This window comes from Gavia stellata, chromosome 19 (genome assembly GCF_030936135.1).
Source record: "Gavia stellata isolate bGavSte3 chromosome 19, bGavSte3.hap2, whole genome shotgun sequence".
NCBI classification, from domain to species: Eukaryota; Metazoa; Chordata; class Aves; order Gaviiformes; family Gaviidae; genus Gavia; species Gavia stellata.
This window is the reverse complement of record NC_082612.1, coordinates 18,372,071-18,386,491: the sequence shown is the minus strand read 5'-3', so window position 1 is coordinate 18,386,491 and position 14,421 is coordinate 18,372,071.

Genomic DNA, 14,421 nt, shown 5'->3' with positions numbered 1-14,421 from the left:
GCTGCCCGCGATCTCTGCAGCACACCCGTGAGAGGCTGGAGGAGGCTGCCACAGGCACCGAGGCCTGATCCCGGCTCTCTTGGTTCTCCCCGTGGTTCGCGACCGGTGAGAGGGGTCACTCACCCCGGCTAGACCGAACGTCAGCGGCGCAGCGGTGAGTGCGGCACACACTCAGGGGGGGAGCTCCCTCGGTGGGGGCCCTGCCAGGGATGGCCAGGCGGGACTTTCTCTGGTGTCTGGGCCCCCGCTGTGTCACCGGGACAGCACTGCTGCTCCCGGCCACCACTGGTCCCTCTTGCTTCCACCCCAGGTATCTGCAAAGAAACGGCGGAGAGGGGCGGGTGCGGCAATGCCAAGACTAAAGCTGCTGCTCAGGGAGGGCTCGGTGACTCCTTTTCCCACCCTGCCACATTCTGCCTCTGGAAACACGAGTAATCTTTCCGTTTTCTTGGTGCCGGGGGTTGTGAAACGTTCTCGGTTTGGAACCCCGCTTCCCACCCATTATTCCTGGCGCTGCTGGCTCAGGCCTGTCAGTATTCGCCGTGCGTGGGGGTACTTCCCTGCTCCTTCCCTTTTAGGTCTTGGATCCGAGGCCCTTCACCTCCTGCAGCCTCAAACAAGCCGGGTAACAAACACCTCTCGTTTCTGAATTACAAAGACAACTGTAACATCTGTTAAACACTCACCATCAGCAAATCACGTCTGCACGGCGCACCTCCTCGGACCTTAGGAAACTGCTGGAGAAGCACAGAGAGAGCTCTCCGGTGGCCTGCATCCGCTTCCCGACGCTCTTCTGGGGAAAGGAAGGGGAAGGGTAGTGGTGAGTTTTCTCCTGCTAGACCAGTAACGTTTTGGACTGTTGCTTGCACAGAAACAGGACATTTTTACCTTCAAGAGTCGAAGCCCTCTCAAGGCATGCTCCCTGAGGCAGCTGGAGGGAGCTGCTTTCAGGGATGCTAGCGTAGCAGTGGACTGGCCCAACAGCCAAAGCAATCCTTGTTTGTGCAGTTGCAGCAGAAGGAATTAGTGACTTTTTTTCTTTTTTTATAAAAACTGTGCCTTCAGTTGTCCTACGTCCCATTTAAGCCACACTGCGCAGTCCCTTGGTCCAGCTTGTACTAGAACCTGCCCATAGCTAAGGAGCAATTGCTCTTTCTCTTGCAAATAGGTTCTCAATTATAAAGTGGATATTCAATTCCACAGTTTAGCAATTTCAAATTGCATAAACGTAGATGTAAGTCCCATATCTGACAGCATTCCAGAAACAGGCGGTAACATAAGGGTCACTCATAGAGAATCATAGAATCATTTCGGTCGGAAAAGACCCCTGAGATCATGAGGTCCAACTGTTAACCTAACACTGCCAAGTCCACCATTTACGTACCGCTGGATGCTACAGAGCCTATGAGTCGTTCCTTGCATCCGTATCGCACCCGGGCTTCCCAATACCGATTCTTGCTCTGCGAATTGCAGGGACACATTTTGATCTCGAAAGGAACAGGTGAGAAAGACCGCTATGATTAGGATTTTGTTAGCACAGACATATCCTTTGCAAGTGGGTATGAAAAGGCGATGTGTTCTCATAGGGAAGTCAAGCGATAAAGCTTCCGCCCCATTTAATTGCCACCTGGCAAAGCCGAGGTGCAACAGCAGCAGTTTGCTTCCTCAAGCGGTCGCTGGTCCCGCGCAGAGCGACCAGGCCAGCCGCCGCCGGCTCGGCGGGGACTCGAGTTTTGAGCTAATCCCACGTGCAGCGTTCAGAGCAAGAGGATAGGTTTTCACTTCTGCTGATAGGACCCTGCTCTTTGATCAGAGGAAATTAAATACTTGTGCTATCTGGCAGGAATCGTGCACACCTCTAAAGAAAACATAGCGAGAGCTCTAATTGCCCAAGAGTGGCTTGTATTAACTACCTAACTGTGGCTGATCGTTGGGGTTTGTATGTACTTGGAGGGTGTGTGTAGCTCTGCGTACGTTGACCTTGTTTCTGGTGTGACAAATTATCCTACCCACCAAATGTAGGCTATCCCAAGACAGTGAGAAGCAAGCTCTGCCAGAGTCCGTGCTGTGCCACATCCAGCTGCACCGAAACAAGTTTCTGACTTCAAATTCAGATGGAAGCTCTGTAAAACTCAGGTCCGTCCTTCTGGCAGCAACGAAGATGCAGGCAAGCCTCCGGACAGCTGACTCATATTTGTTTTGAAGAAGAAAATCAATGTGAAAACCAACATGTCTCCATTTAATCTAATTATTGCTCTCTTCAATTACCTGAAAGGGGGTTGCAGAGAGGTGGGTGTTGGTCTCTTCTCCCAAGTGACAAATGATAGGACAAGAGGAGATGGCCTCAAGTTGCGCCAGGGGAGGTTCAGGCTGGATATGAGGAGAAATGTCTTTCCTGAGAGAGTGGTGAAGCATTGGCAGAGGCTGCCCAGGGAGGTGGTGGAGTCCCCATCCCTGGAGGGGTTCAAGGAACGTGTGGACGTGGCACTGCGGGACATGGTTTAGTGGGCATGGTGGGGTTGGGTTGGGGGTTGGACTTGATGATCTTACAGGTCTTTTCCAACCATAGTGATTCTGTGATTCTGATTCTGTAATTGTGCCCAATTCTGCACAACCTTTTCTTCGTGCAGCGTCCTTCAGGCTAATTCTCAACCCCCGCACAACGGTCACTGGCGATGCTTCAGGGTATCTCACCTACCACACTGCAATCCACCTGAATTCTACCTGAGCCCAGCAGACAGCGTCCTCCCCGCTGCCTGGTTTTCACAGACACCTGCCCCAGAACATTTAAGGCCTGGCAGGGGAAGCCTGATCCCTCTCGCTGCCTGTCTTGCAGAAGCCTTGTGTCAGCGTGGGTCTGGTTGAGAGCTGCCCGCCTGTGCTGGGTCACCGGAGAAGTCAGGGCTTTCCCTCGGGCTGCATCCGCCTAAGCCCCCACCGGGGTGAGTGACCAGGCTCTAAACTCGGCTGGACCTCAGGCTTCTGGTCAAGGAGCATAAATGTCTTTTTTTTCTGGAACCGTTGCACCCGGGCAGCTCGTAGCATACACCGGGCAAATTAACTCAGTTTTTACATACTGGAGGAGAAAAACGTGTTTATCTTGAACACAGCCAGAGACACCCACTCTAAGAGACGCATAAGCAGAAGATGGAGGGGGGGAGCTGCCGTTTCAGAGCAAGTCCTTGCCAGGACCGGGGAGAAACTCTGAACACCGAGTTCATTCAGTGCATGGGTGGCAACACAAGGTGATCCGCGGGCAGACCCCGTCCCCTTGCGCCTTCCACCCCTCTCTACGAGGCAACATGCTGCGGTGGGGAGGAGAGGCTGAGCCCGGACACAGGGAGGCTCCTGGGCGGCGCAGAGGAGACCTGAGAGGGGATGGCTTGGGCTGAGCGGGCGTGAACCAGGGTCTCCACGCCCCGTGGCCAGGCAGCGAGTCTCTCAAGGCACAATGGCTCTCGAGGCGATGGCTTCTCAGCCAACCGACAGCAAACCTCCAGGATTTCTTGCCAAAGGAGCTTCTGAACGCATAATATTTACATGGGGTTTGAGGCAAGCCTGGACAACACCGAGGTCTGTTAAATCAGTGACGTCGGTACGTTGCCTAGGATTTGCTGGAAATTACGGCAGGACACAAGAGTACTTGGAGTGTCCTAAATACCTGCTCTGGCCTTGTGCTTTTGTTGCCATCTGCTGATTGTCACTGTCGGGCACAGGACACCTGGGTGAACCTTTGGTCAGACCGAGTACAGCCCTTTTTATCATTGACCTTCCTTCTGTCTAACTGTTGGTCCCCCTTTTTAGGCTCAGTCTCTAAGACTCACCCCTACCTGGGCCAGGCTAAATAAGAAGCGTGTGTCCCCTGCAAACAGCCTCACTTTGTGGACCCAACCACGCAGGTTTGCGGCCAGCGTTCCCTCCGCAATACATGGACATCGCTCCCACTGAACTTGTTTTTCCCCTCTTTTAAACAAAGCAGACCGTGTACTCCAAAGGAACAGGCTTTACTTTTTCCACAAGCATTTCACCAAGCGTCTCTGCGGAGCAGCAGGACCTGAAGTCATGCCTGGGCTCAGCACGCTTCTGCCGGCAGGGCCAGGCATGCCACCAGAGAGGTCCCCTGTATCCCACCCCAGGACTCCCGCCCGGGCACCGCCGCTGGGCTTGCAGATCTTGCTCCGGCCTGGCAAAGCAGGAGGCTTTACGGGAGGAAAAGCCTTGTGCCTGGGTGCATTTCCCAGCGGCGGGGTGGCAGAGGAGCGCAGCATCGCCGCAGCTGCAAGCGAACACAAGCACGGCGGGTACTGCCAGCGCCCGGGGACAATGCAAAAGTTATTGGGGACAGTTCAGCCAGGAGAAGGAGCCACGCATAAGCAGGGCGTAGGTGGCATATAACTGCTTCTCCTGGTCTTTTTCTGAGGGCCAGCGGGATCACAAGCTCGCTGTCGGTAGGCCACGTCGTGGTACTGGTTTTTGCGTTTTGTTTTGGTTGTTCCGGAGCAGGCTGCCTGGGTTCTAGGCGCAGGAGGGAATGTGCAGGATGCACAAAATAACCCTTCTGCTCTACTCCACTTGTTTTGAGTGGCCACGGTACTACAAGAAACACGCCGACCAGGCAGTGTTTTTTCAAGGGAACAGCATGATCAGAGGAAGGTTTAAACATGCAGCCTAGAAGGGATGTCTGGATTACCCCAACAGAGTCAGTCTGGGGAAGGGATGACTTGAAAGGGGACACACAGGAGAAATCACTAAAAGGCTGTTACAAAGAGGAAGGTACTAGATGAGGAGGGATGTGATTAGACAGGACAAGATGGCCAACTCAGCTAAAATAGTAAAACGTGGTCACAGTTTGGAAAAAGAACTGGCAAGCCTGGACCATGAAAGCAGCTTTGGTGAGAGACACTGCAGCAGGAGGGCCGGTACGGTAGAACCAATGCCTTCACTGCACCTGCACCCGGGCTTCAGTGGCCGGCTTCTCCAACGGCTGCTCGTGTTCACACAGAGGGATGTTTATGAAGTCTGCAGTCCCTTTATGAAGTCTGCAGTCCCAAATGCTTGCACTTTTCAGGAAAAGGACATATTTGACTTCACAGGGATTAAATGCAGAGGTTGCTAACGTAAATGTGACAATTATTTCAGGAATGAAATCCCTTCTATTAATATCCCCCATGATTTTACACAGCACAAATTAGTACCTCTGCAGGTAACTTCTGCAACGACCAACAAAAGCAATACTATGCCCTGTCATGCTTCCAATCACCCTTTTCTTTTCCTCTTCCTCCTCTTCCATGCCCTCCCTTCAGCCTCCACCTCCAGTCTCCCTGCAAATGGACACATCTGGAAGGACCAGCTCTGCAGAGAAGAGCTCTGCTGCAGAGCAGTGACCCCTTGCAGAGAGCACCTCCCCGCCCGGCTAGCAGCATCATCAGGGTATGACAAAATCCACATGTCTAATAGGTGAAGTGGTGGTGTTATGGTCACAGAAAAGATCATTTATTGCACTGAAGCCTCCTGAGGTTTCAGTAGCCAAAAAGCAGGCAGCTGGTGAACATCAGGGAAAACCAGGGAGAATACGCCGCGCCTGAGCCAGCTCCGCAGAGCACTGCGGCTTCCAGGCAGACACAGGGCTTTCCCCTGCCAGGGGACGTGGAAATGCTGAGGGCTGGGACTGCACAACTAAGGGTGGCCTTAAGAGAGATGCTGCAGCCTCCTGCTGCTCAGTGCTGAAGAGAGCTACAGCCCTTTAACTGAGGCAGTCTTAGATTATGATTGCCCTGATGGAAAAAAAAAAAAAAAAGCCCTCGTATAACCAGCTTAAAAATAGAGAAGCTGTAAGAGTCTGGAGACTTGTGGCATCTGTCATCCCAGCCAGTCTCCTATTAATACCAACAGGAGCAAGGACCACACGGACAGCTAGCTGAGCGTGCAGCCGAAATGCAGAGCACCGGAATGAGTGCTCTAGCTGATGCCCGGGGCTGCCCATTGCAAAGCTTGCCCTGAGTAACTTGTGATTCTATTTTACTCCACATTTTCTTACTGATTTACTACCCTGAGTTGAGATTGAACCAGTTTGCAACAGCATGTCCTGCTACCATTCATTTTTTCTGGGCGTGGGCTTCAGGAGAAACCGCAGACAACAAGGTATGCCGTTAAAACAGGCGGTGTTCTGGAAACCCTAATTCAGTAGCGCACAGTAATCCACTAGAAGCTCGTCAGCAGTTTCTAGCATTACGATCCGATTCCATGATCTGAAAAGAGGTGACGCTGACAATCTGTGCATTAGCAGGGATCCGGAGATTGACGTTTCTATCGCTATTGCAATCTCTCTTCCTACGCCCTTCTCCTGCACACCCTGTGCTGGAGCCACTGACTGCCGGCCCCAGGACCCTCAGCCAATTTTCCCTGTTAGTACCATCCATGTTGACCTTGAAAAACCTGCTACTTGCGTAGCTGCCTTTCAACCCTGAGACCCGAATGGAACAAGGTTTCACCCACTTTTTTTCCCATTACATTTTTGTAGTTGCCCATGAGGTTTCTGCCTTGCTTAAGCAAAGGAAGGGGTGTGAAAAGACCAGTGAAAGGGGATGTGCTGACAGGAATCGCCCATTTAACTGCCCACTGCCCTCCAGACACGCAAGCCTGCGGTGCAAACCCTGCTGTAAGTCCTGGAGAACATGCAGTGCACTCCACTTTTTTGTGGTGCTCCGACGCGTGTGATGATAGCCTTTCCCTGCTTCCCGTGTCAGGTCTTCGCACAACTGTAGCCTGTGGTGCAACTTGCAGCAACCGTAGGGTCGCCTGAAGACCAGCCAGGAAGCCCAAACCAGAAAGGTGTGGCCGTGTTCAAGGAACGTGTGGAGGTGGCATTGCGGGACATGGTTGACATGGTTTAGTGGGCATGGTAGTGTTGGGTTGATGGTTGGACTTGATCTTACAGGTCTTTTCCAACCTTAATGATTCTGCAATTCTATGTGATTCTGTGGCCGTGGTGGTGGGACAACACATCATCTAGTTTGGTTTTCCATAAGGAAAATACTTTTAACAGTTTCAAGCCCTTCAGGGCGTCCGGTTTGTGCCTTGGTTAAATGGGGAAGGCACACTGCTCCTCATTGGCAAGGCTGCTCTGAGCACTACGGGTGCTGTGTGCGTGAGGTGACCCGTTCAGAAACCCTCTAGCAGCAAGAAGCTTTTACTGAGCAGTTACTTATAGTGATTTCTTTATTGTGAGGCAATTTTCCAAATCAAATTTGAAGAAACAGTTGCTTTCTGGATGGAGCACATGCACATGAAGTTGAGTAAGCACGCAAGGCTGAGCTCCTCCATAGAAGACAAAGCTCCTGACACTGGCTGGTCTCCACCTGAGGCCTGTTTGCTGTTTGTTAGGTGACCACTGGGTTTTACTTCGTTGATGTGAGCAGTAAAAGCACCTGGGCTGTGCTCTAAAGGAGGAGCTTCCCTAGCACCCAGGTGTGACCAGGAGGGGAGGTGCTAACGCATCAGCCTGCCGGGGATTAGAAGGGCTTGCTTCAGGAACTCCAACCGTGAGGTTTCCAAAACTTTGAGTACGGTGGCATTTGAAGCTAGCTGAGAGTCAGGTTTAAGACGAGTCTTTTATTGTACTTCCAAGAGTGTGTTTAACCCTCTCTCATCAGCAAAAATACTTCCCAAAACTTGCAGCTGGCTCAATTAAATGCTATTAATTTTATTCCCAGACCTGATGTGGAACAGCTGCAAACGTCAACAAAGTGAGCCAAGTGTCAAGTTTTTTGTTAACGCTCAAAGTCTTGAAGCCAGATGTTTGAGCAGCAGCAGAGGGAAAAATGAGCTCAATTTCCTGGCAGGGATATAAGCCTTTGCGTCACGGGACCTTCGCTCCTTTGAGCCATCGTTCGTACAGTTTTCCCGAGTGCTTTTTCTCAAAACAAAGAGGAGTACCTGGAAGCTGAAGAATCACTATCACATGGGGGGAACCAGAGCAGATAAAAAGGGCTGACCAAGGAGGCTGGCTTCAGCAGATATGCAGACCATCTGGGTGTGTGTGGGGTCCACACCCAAGCAAATGAGTCCTGCTGAAGTTCAGCATCTCCACCCAGGTTGCTTCCCCGGTGCTTGCTTCCCCAGGAGACCAGCCTTCCCTGGGAGAGAAGACTGCCCTGTGGTGGGCTCTCCTTGGCAAGCAGAGCAAGGGACAGCCAGCCATGGCACGGGTCCCAGGCAGAAAGGACAGCTTCTACTGGGTGAAGCTGTGGCTCAGCAGACTCCCAGTTTCATCAGGGGTACACTGCTTTGGAGCCAGAAGGCTGGATGTCCGGGTGTATTTGGGGACTTCAGGATAACCTCAGCATCAGGTAATTTTTTGAATGCTTGGAAGAATTAGGTGTTTCAGAACAGGGGGCTGGCAAAGCCAGCTGCAGAAAACTTTCTTTACGTACTAGAGACCCTTAAATTTTTGGTCAGACCACAGTGTCTTTTGCTACTGTGATTTATAGTGAGGTACTTGCTGCTGAAGAGAGAGAACAAATTCCTCTCTCTTGAGAGCCAAGCAAGGACCATCATTCCTCCCACACCCAGGAGCCGGGCAGGGATGCAGCCACCCCCACTCTGTATCCACTCTGGCATACAGCAGTGGAAGAGTAGTTGCCTAGCTCGGGGTTTGGCCTCCTTGCTGTCTTTGAGGGTGCCTCTGCGCTATGGCAGGAATGAGACCCTCCTCCTCGCCCACGGTGGCTGTTTGTAGCAGAATTCTTTGATGCGGAGATTGTCCGAGAAGGAAAACGCGTGTTCAGTTATCCTAAAGGCCAAGGCGTTCACCTTCAAAGCCGCAGGTCTCAGTCCCAGCTCCCAGTACTGTTTCTGTGCTGGGAGGTAAACATATCTTCCCGCTCCCTTCTGGGAAAAACTGGTGTCGGCAGATGCTGCGTGCCAAACCCCTCCAGAGGAGAGGACCTGGAAGGTTGTGCATGCAGGCTTGGTGTGTTCGGGATGAGCATGGAGTTGCAGGCTGATCCTCAGGCTGAAGGAGACCCATGTTTTGAGTAGTCCTAGAAGCAGAAGTTGGTGAACCTGGGGAGCTTTAATTTGAAAGCATGTAGGCATTTATGTTTTCAAAAACCTTCAGGGTTAGTTAGCAGCCGAGTGGGAATCCTGGAGAGCACAAGTCTGGATACGGGTATTTAAATCTTTCTGTTTGTCTTAACAAAAGTAACTTCAACTGTATTTCAAGAATATGGCTTTCCAAAGGCTGCTAACTCTAGTTTTCACACTAACTGGAATAGGTTTAATCAGAAAACATCTTGTTGATCTGAATGCCTTCAGTTTACCTTGACGGATTTTCTCCTAAGGACTTTTATAACCAGATACTTGAGCAAAGTGACCAAATTGCCCCCATGCAATCAGTAGAACTTCAAGGCTAAATACACTTAGTAAATAAAAAGGGAAAATGTAGGTTTTCCACTTGGGCTCAAAGCCTTGTTGTTAACCAGCTTTTCCCATGCTCTAATGACCCTCCTCTCTCCAGCAAAGACACATCTCCAAACCAGCCCCAAGCTAGCTAATTTTGGCCTCAAACAGAAACTAGGGAGGCCACTTGGAGAAGTGAATGGAGGTAAGGAGAAGCTTTCCCTCCAGCTTGCAGCATCCTCACCTCTTCTAAAGCCAGCTGTACTTTCAAAAGCAGAATGTAAATTTGACCTTAGCCTGCTCTCTTGTAAACCGACAAATTATAGTCATTATGCAACCCAAGTAATTTCACATTGCAAAAATACATGTTTACAAACACTTCCTATCCAAAGAGAAACAGAAGGCATAGCTATAAAAGAAGCCCAGAGACTGACACTCATAACAGTTCTTAAGGCCAAGAATGTCACTGAGTGGGTACACAAGCCTCCACTAAGCTAACCATTAAACCAAAAGATCTTTGCTAATCTAATAAATCACTGTAAGACTCTGTAGATAAACCCACTTCTGCTAGGGTGGCATCGAAAAGAGTGCTGGTCTGTGGGCGTTGGTGTATTTGACCTCACTTCAAACCGAGGGCCGTGTCCTCTGAAGCTTTGGCTAAAAAAATGACGTGGTATTTGTCTTCTATGTTCTTCTAAATGATTTGTCAGCATCAAGGTTATGATATTTATCTTATCTGGTATACAGCAAACGTAATACCACCCCTTTTGAACAGAGGCTGTAAGACAGAAAAAATAGCTTGTAGACTTCTGCGGCATATGAGCTTTTCTCTGCAGAGACCCACGTACAGCAGGCCAACAGAACGGCCTGCCTACTGCAGGTGGCATCGTCTCTAGCCACCGCATCACAAACTGCGAATCTCTAGAAGAAAGCTTTAAATCCCTCTTTTGAATTTTTTTTTAATCTATGGTCTGTAGAAACTCACATACTGCAGAAGTTCAGAAGAGAGCGTTGGTCAGAATCAGGCAAGGTCCCTTTGTGTACTTCATGGTTGCTTTTTAATTTGTGCAGAGATTTGGCATGTCTTCAACACAAGGATGACTTATTCAGAGTGGCTCAATAACACTAAGTTCAGACAAATTATTCTGGTTCATGGCTGTTGGGTTTAGTTTTGTGGCTAGAGCATCTGTATACTCCCAGTATGTGGAAAAGGTCTGAATTGCCTGATAATTTGGATGCTCCTAGGCTAAAAACTTTGGAAACTTGCTTGTAAAACAGATGTAATTGAGAGCAATTTTATCCATTCTCTTTCACTCCTGCCCCTTCCCTTTTTGAAGGGCTCATTTAAAAACAAATAAAAGGACATCTGCCCGAGAAATGCAGGGGTTTTTTTCTTAATTACCTCACTCGGGAGTTACCTGTCTTTAGCTGTGCTGTAGCCAGAAATTACTTCCAATTTACACACTTACTCCTATGCTTGAAAACTTCCATGGGCGAGCATTTATGCTCAGTTGTAGTTGTGATGCCCAAGTGTGACTGGTCGCTGGAGACCCAGTCTCACTTAGGTCCATCAAGGCCGTGAGGAAAACCAGCTTGACCCCTTTTGCTACCGCCTTTAAGCTTGCTGCTGTTACAGCACTAAGTTTGAGGAAGCCGTGACTGCAAATCACCGACATAGCGGTGAAAGCTAGCAACATAGTTAACGTGTTTTCTAGATTTAAAAGTTTGAGGACTTGCAGTTGCTTGTAAGTTCAGCGTGACAAGCCACGAGCAAAAGCATAAAGGAAGGCTGCGGTGAGTTTTGTTTTCATGCCCTTGCCAGACAAAGGTATTTGGGAGGTGAGGACTTTGAAAGCCTCCCTGGAAGAAGTTTTAAGAGGTGGGAAGCCAATGTAACTGAGCAATGTGTTTTTTCTTTTTTTTAACCATCTAGTCCTTCCATGTTAAAATTTAAGGCAGGCTTTGCTGTAAATGGCGGAAAGCTTTAATTCGCTGCTCTTGGTCTAAGGAGTCTGACGATGATCTTTACATCAGTACACCAAAGGAAAGAATTTAAACATAATTAACTTGAGCTAACGGTGGAACTCTTGGGAACATGACTGTGTTCAATGCAAGGGGTTTTTCAACTTGCTCTTTATCAGGGATGTGATATTACTGCTTGAATTAAGACTCGTCTTAAATTAAACTTGACCTAAAAGTGAGAATACAGTTGGGTTAATAACATTACATTTACTTGGACTCTGGTTCTAGTATACTTTTAGAATGGAGACAGACTAAACTATTGTTTTACTGAGGATTAATATAGCAACTGATTTTTATAAATGCTGGGCAACTTCTCCATTGCTTATGCCTGGTTATCACATTCTTATTTCAGTAATTGTTTTGGGGGAAAATGCATTATAAATCAACCTTACCAGTATTAATCTTTGTTCTCTGTCTAACAATTAGTAAATGGGTTATTTTATACTTGTATGCCTTTTCAGATAGGCTGTAAAGATAGCTCTCTGTTCGGGGGGGGGTGTTATTATTTTTATTTAAAAAACCTACCCAAAATACTAAAGCAAAAATCCCTACAGCAAGACTTTCGAGAAACAAGTTAAGGAGAAACTTAGAAATGAGGTACATTCACATGGATCCTGCGAGACTGACAGCTGGATGCAATATTTTGAAAAACAGTACTTTTGCCGGGGACTAACAGAATATATTTTGGTAGTTCAGATGAAACCTATCTCCTTTTGTCCGACTGAAAGGACCAAGCTAGATGCTGTGTCTCCTCCCAGTGTCTTTAGAGTATGGCCCTTCACTCCACAAAACCCAGGCTAGTTTTTTTGAACGCTGCCTGATTCTTCCGCTGCGAGAAGAGAGGCGAGGAGGGAGTTCGGTTGTGTAGCTGCCTCCAGAAGCAGCTAATTGCACCTTCCGAGCAGATATCGATTCCCTCCTCCTACGTGCAGTCAGCTCCCCGCTTGCAAACTGTCTGAGACCTGTTGCAGGATCCACCTGGTTGGTTGTGAAACACGGACCGTGCCAGGCATCTCCTCTGCAAGGCTTTGTAAAAAAAAAAAAAAAAAAATATAAAATGCCTCAAAGTGGAGCCAGTAGCTTGAAAATGACTTACTGTTTTTTTATTTTGGGCATCTTAGGTGCTGGAGGTGCCACTCTCAGGTTCCAGCTGCCTGAAGGCAAGCCTGCAGCCCGTGGCACAGAGGGTGGGCTCACAGGGTGCACCCACCCTGGGGTCCCACAGAGCCACGAGCACCTGATCCAACACCCACCCGGTCAAGAGACTGAAGTGTAGTGCCTAAATGAGCTGTATTCACAGACCAAAAAAACAAACCTGAGGGAAGGATGATACCTTCCCGGAATTAGCTATTTAAAACACCAAGTAAATTTCTAACTTAGGACTTGTCTAGGTGCAACAACTGGAAAATTAAGCCATCTATCCAGGCACCACATCTTTTTCACAACAGCATGCAAACGTCTCCTACAATTTGGGGTAGACCATCTTTCTGAATTGGCCCCTTCTGCTTCTCACCTGCTCATTGAGCCAAAAAAATAGCCTTTTGTGTATTTTGGGAAGGGGGTGAGGGAAGAAGCAGTTGAAGGTTTTTTCTGTATGGATTGAGATGACCCAAAATGAAAGCAGTTGTGCAAAACAGCCAACTCAGAGATACGTTCCTCTGGTCTGTGCCGCTCACATGCAGCAGCATGCCGTGTCTGGCCCCGGGAAGGAGCACGCAGCATTTCCCGACTGAAGCTGGCTAGCCCAGTTGGACCTATCCAAGCACACAAATGATACTCTTCAGGCCATCCCCCTTTTTTTTTTTTTCTCTCAACTTAAAAAACAATTCCCCTCCCCAAAAAGCTCTGTGTTCTTCCCTGCACCTAGTTCTTTCAAGCAGCTCTCTCCCCTTGCAACCTACCTCCAAACAATCCCCTCTGCAGCCTGTTAGATGCAATTCCTCTTGGTCCGAATCACCGCTCCCGTGCAGAAAAAACCCCATGAGCTGGAGTGTGTGGGCAGCAGCTGGGCACTCCCACCCCATAGCACCTGCAGGAGGGCAATTAGGGAAAGTCTGTGCGGGTGTGATGTGTGGGATTGCCGGCTGCTGCCGGGGTGCCGGGCAGACTCAGCTCTGAAAATCCTGGTAGGGTACCAGGAAAGGCCGGATTTGCCAAACGGACTGGCAAAAGGCAGAAAAGCAAGGTGTGACTGTAAATCAGAAACCAAGCAGCTTCATGCAATTAAAGCAAGATGAGTCTGGCCTGAGTTCAGCCTTTTGCTGGTGGTGAGAAGGTGCTGAGATGCTGCCCAGGCTGAACACGGCATTTTGGTGTGCCGGGTGTACAATGTGGCCACATTGGCATCGCCCTGGAAACGGTGAGAAAACCCTGCTCTGGGGGCTGCTAGTGGCAGTAGGACATCTGGAAACCACATGAAAGCTGCAGATGGTGGAAATGTGGGACGTGGGAAGCATGTGAGTTGCTCAGTAAGCCTCTAGGAACGGTGATGGAAACTCCTACGTGGTAGAGATCTTCCTTGGGTGTCTCGGGAAGGAGTTTATCATCATGGTGCAAGCTAGAGCTTACACTCATGCAAAAAATATCACCGTTATTTCTGGATAGAGAGATTGAGTCACCTTTCAATTTTAGGTAAATCTGACGGGCAGTTTGTACTCCAGAGAAACAGGAATGGAATGGCATTTGTAGGTCACGTAACACAGTCCTCTACAGCGGGTACAACTATACCATCAAGTCCTGTTGACAAAGCAATCTCACCTTGAATTTAGAAGCTATTTTACTACTGGAAAATTGTCACAGAAGTGTGATTCCTTTCTCAAAGTATTAGGAGGTATGTGAGCCAACATAATTTGAGGTTTTTGTTTTGTCTTGTCTTTCCCCAGTCTTTAGACAGTCGTGGAGGAAAAGACAAATCCTGTAACTTAACTGGGAAAAAATAAAAATAATTTTAATATTTCCTGTTTACGGTTACATCATTTATAAAGGTTAAAGTCCTCTAAA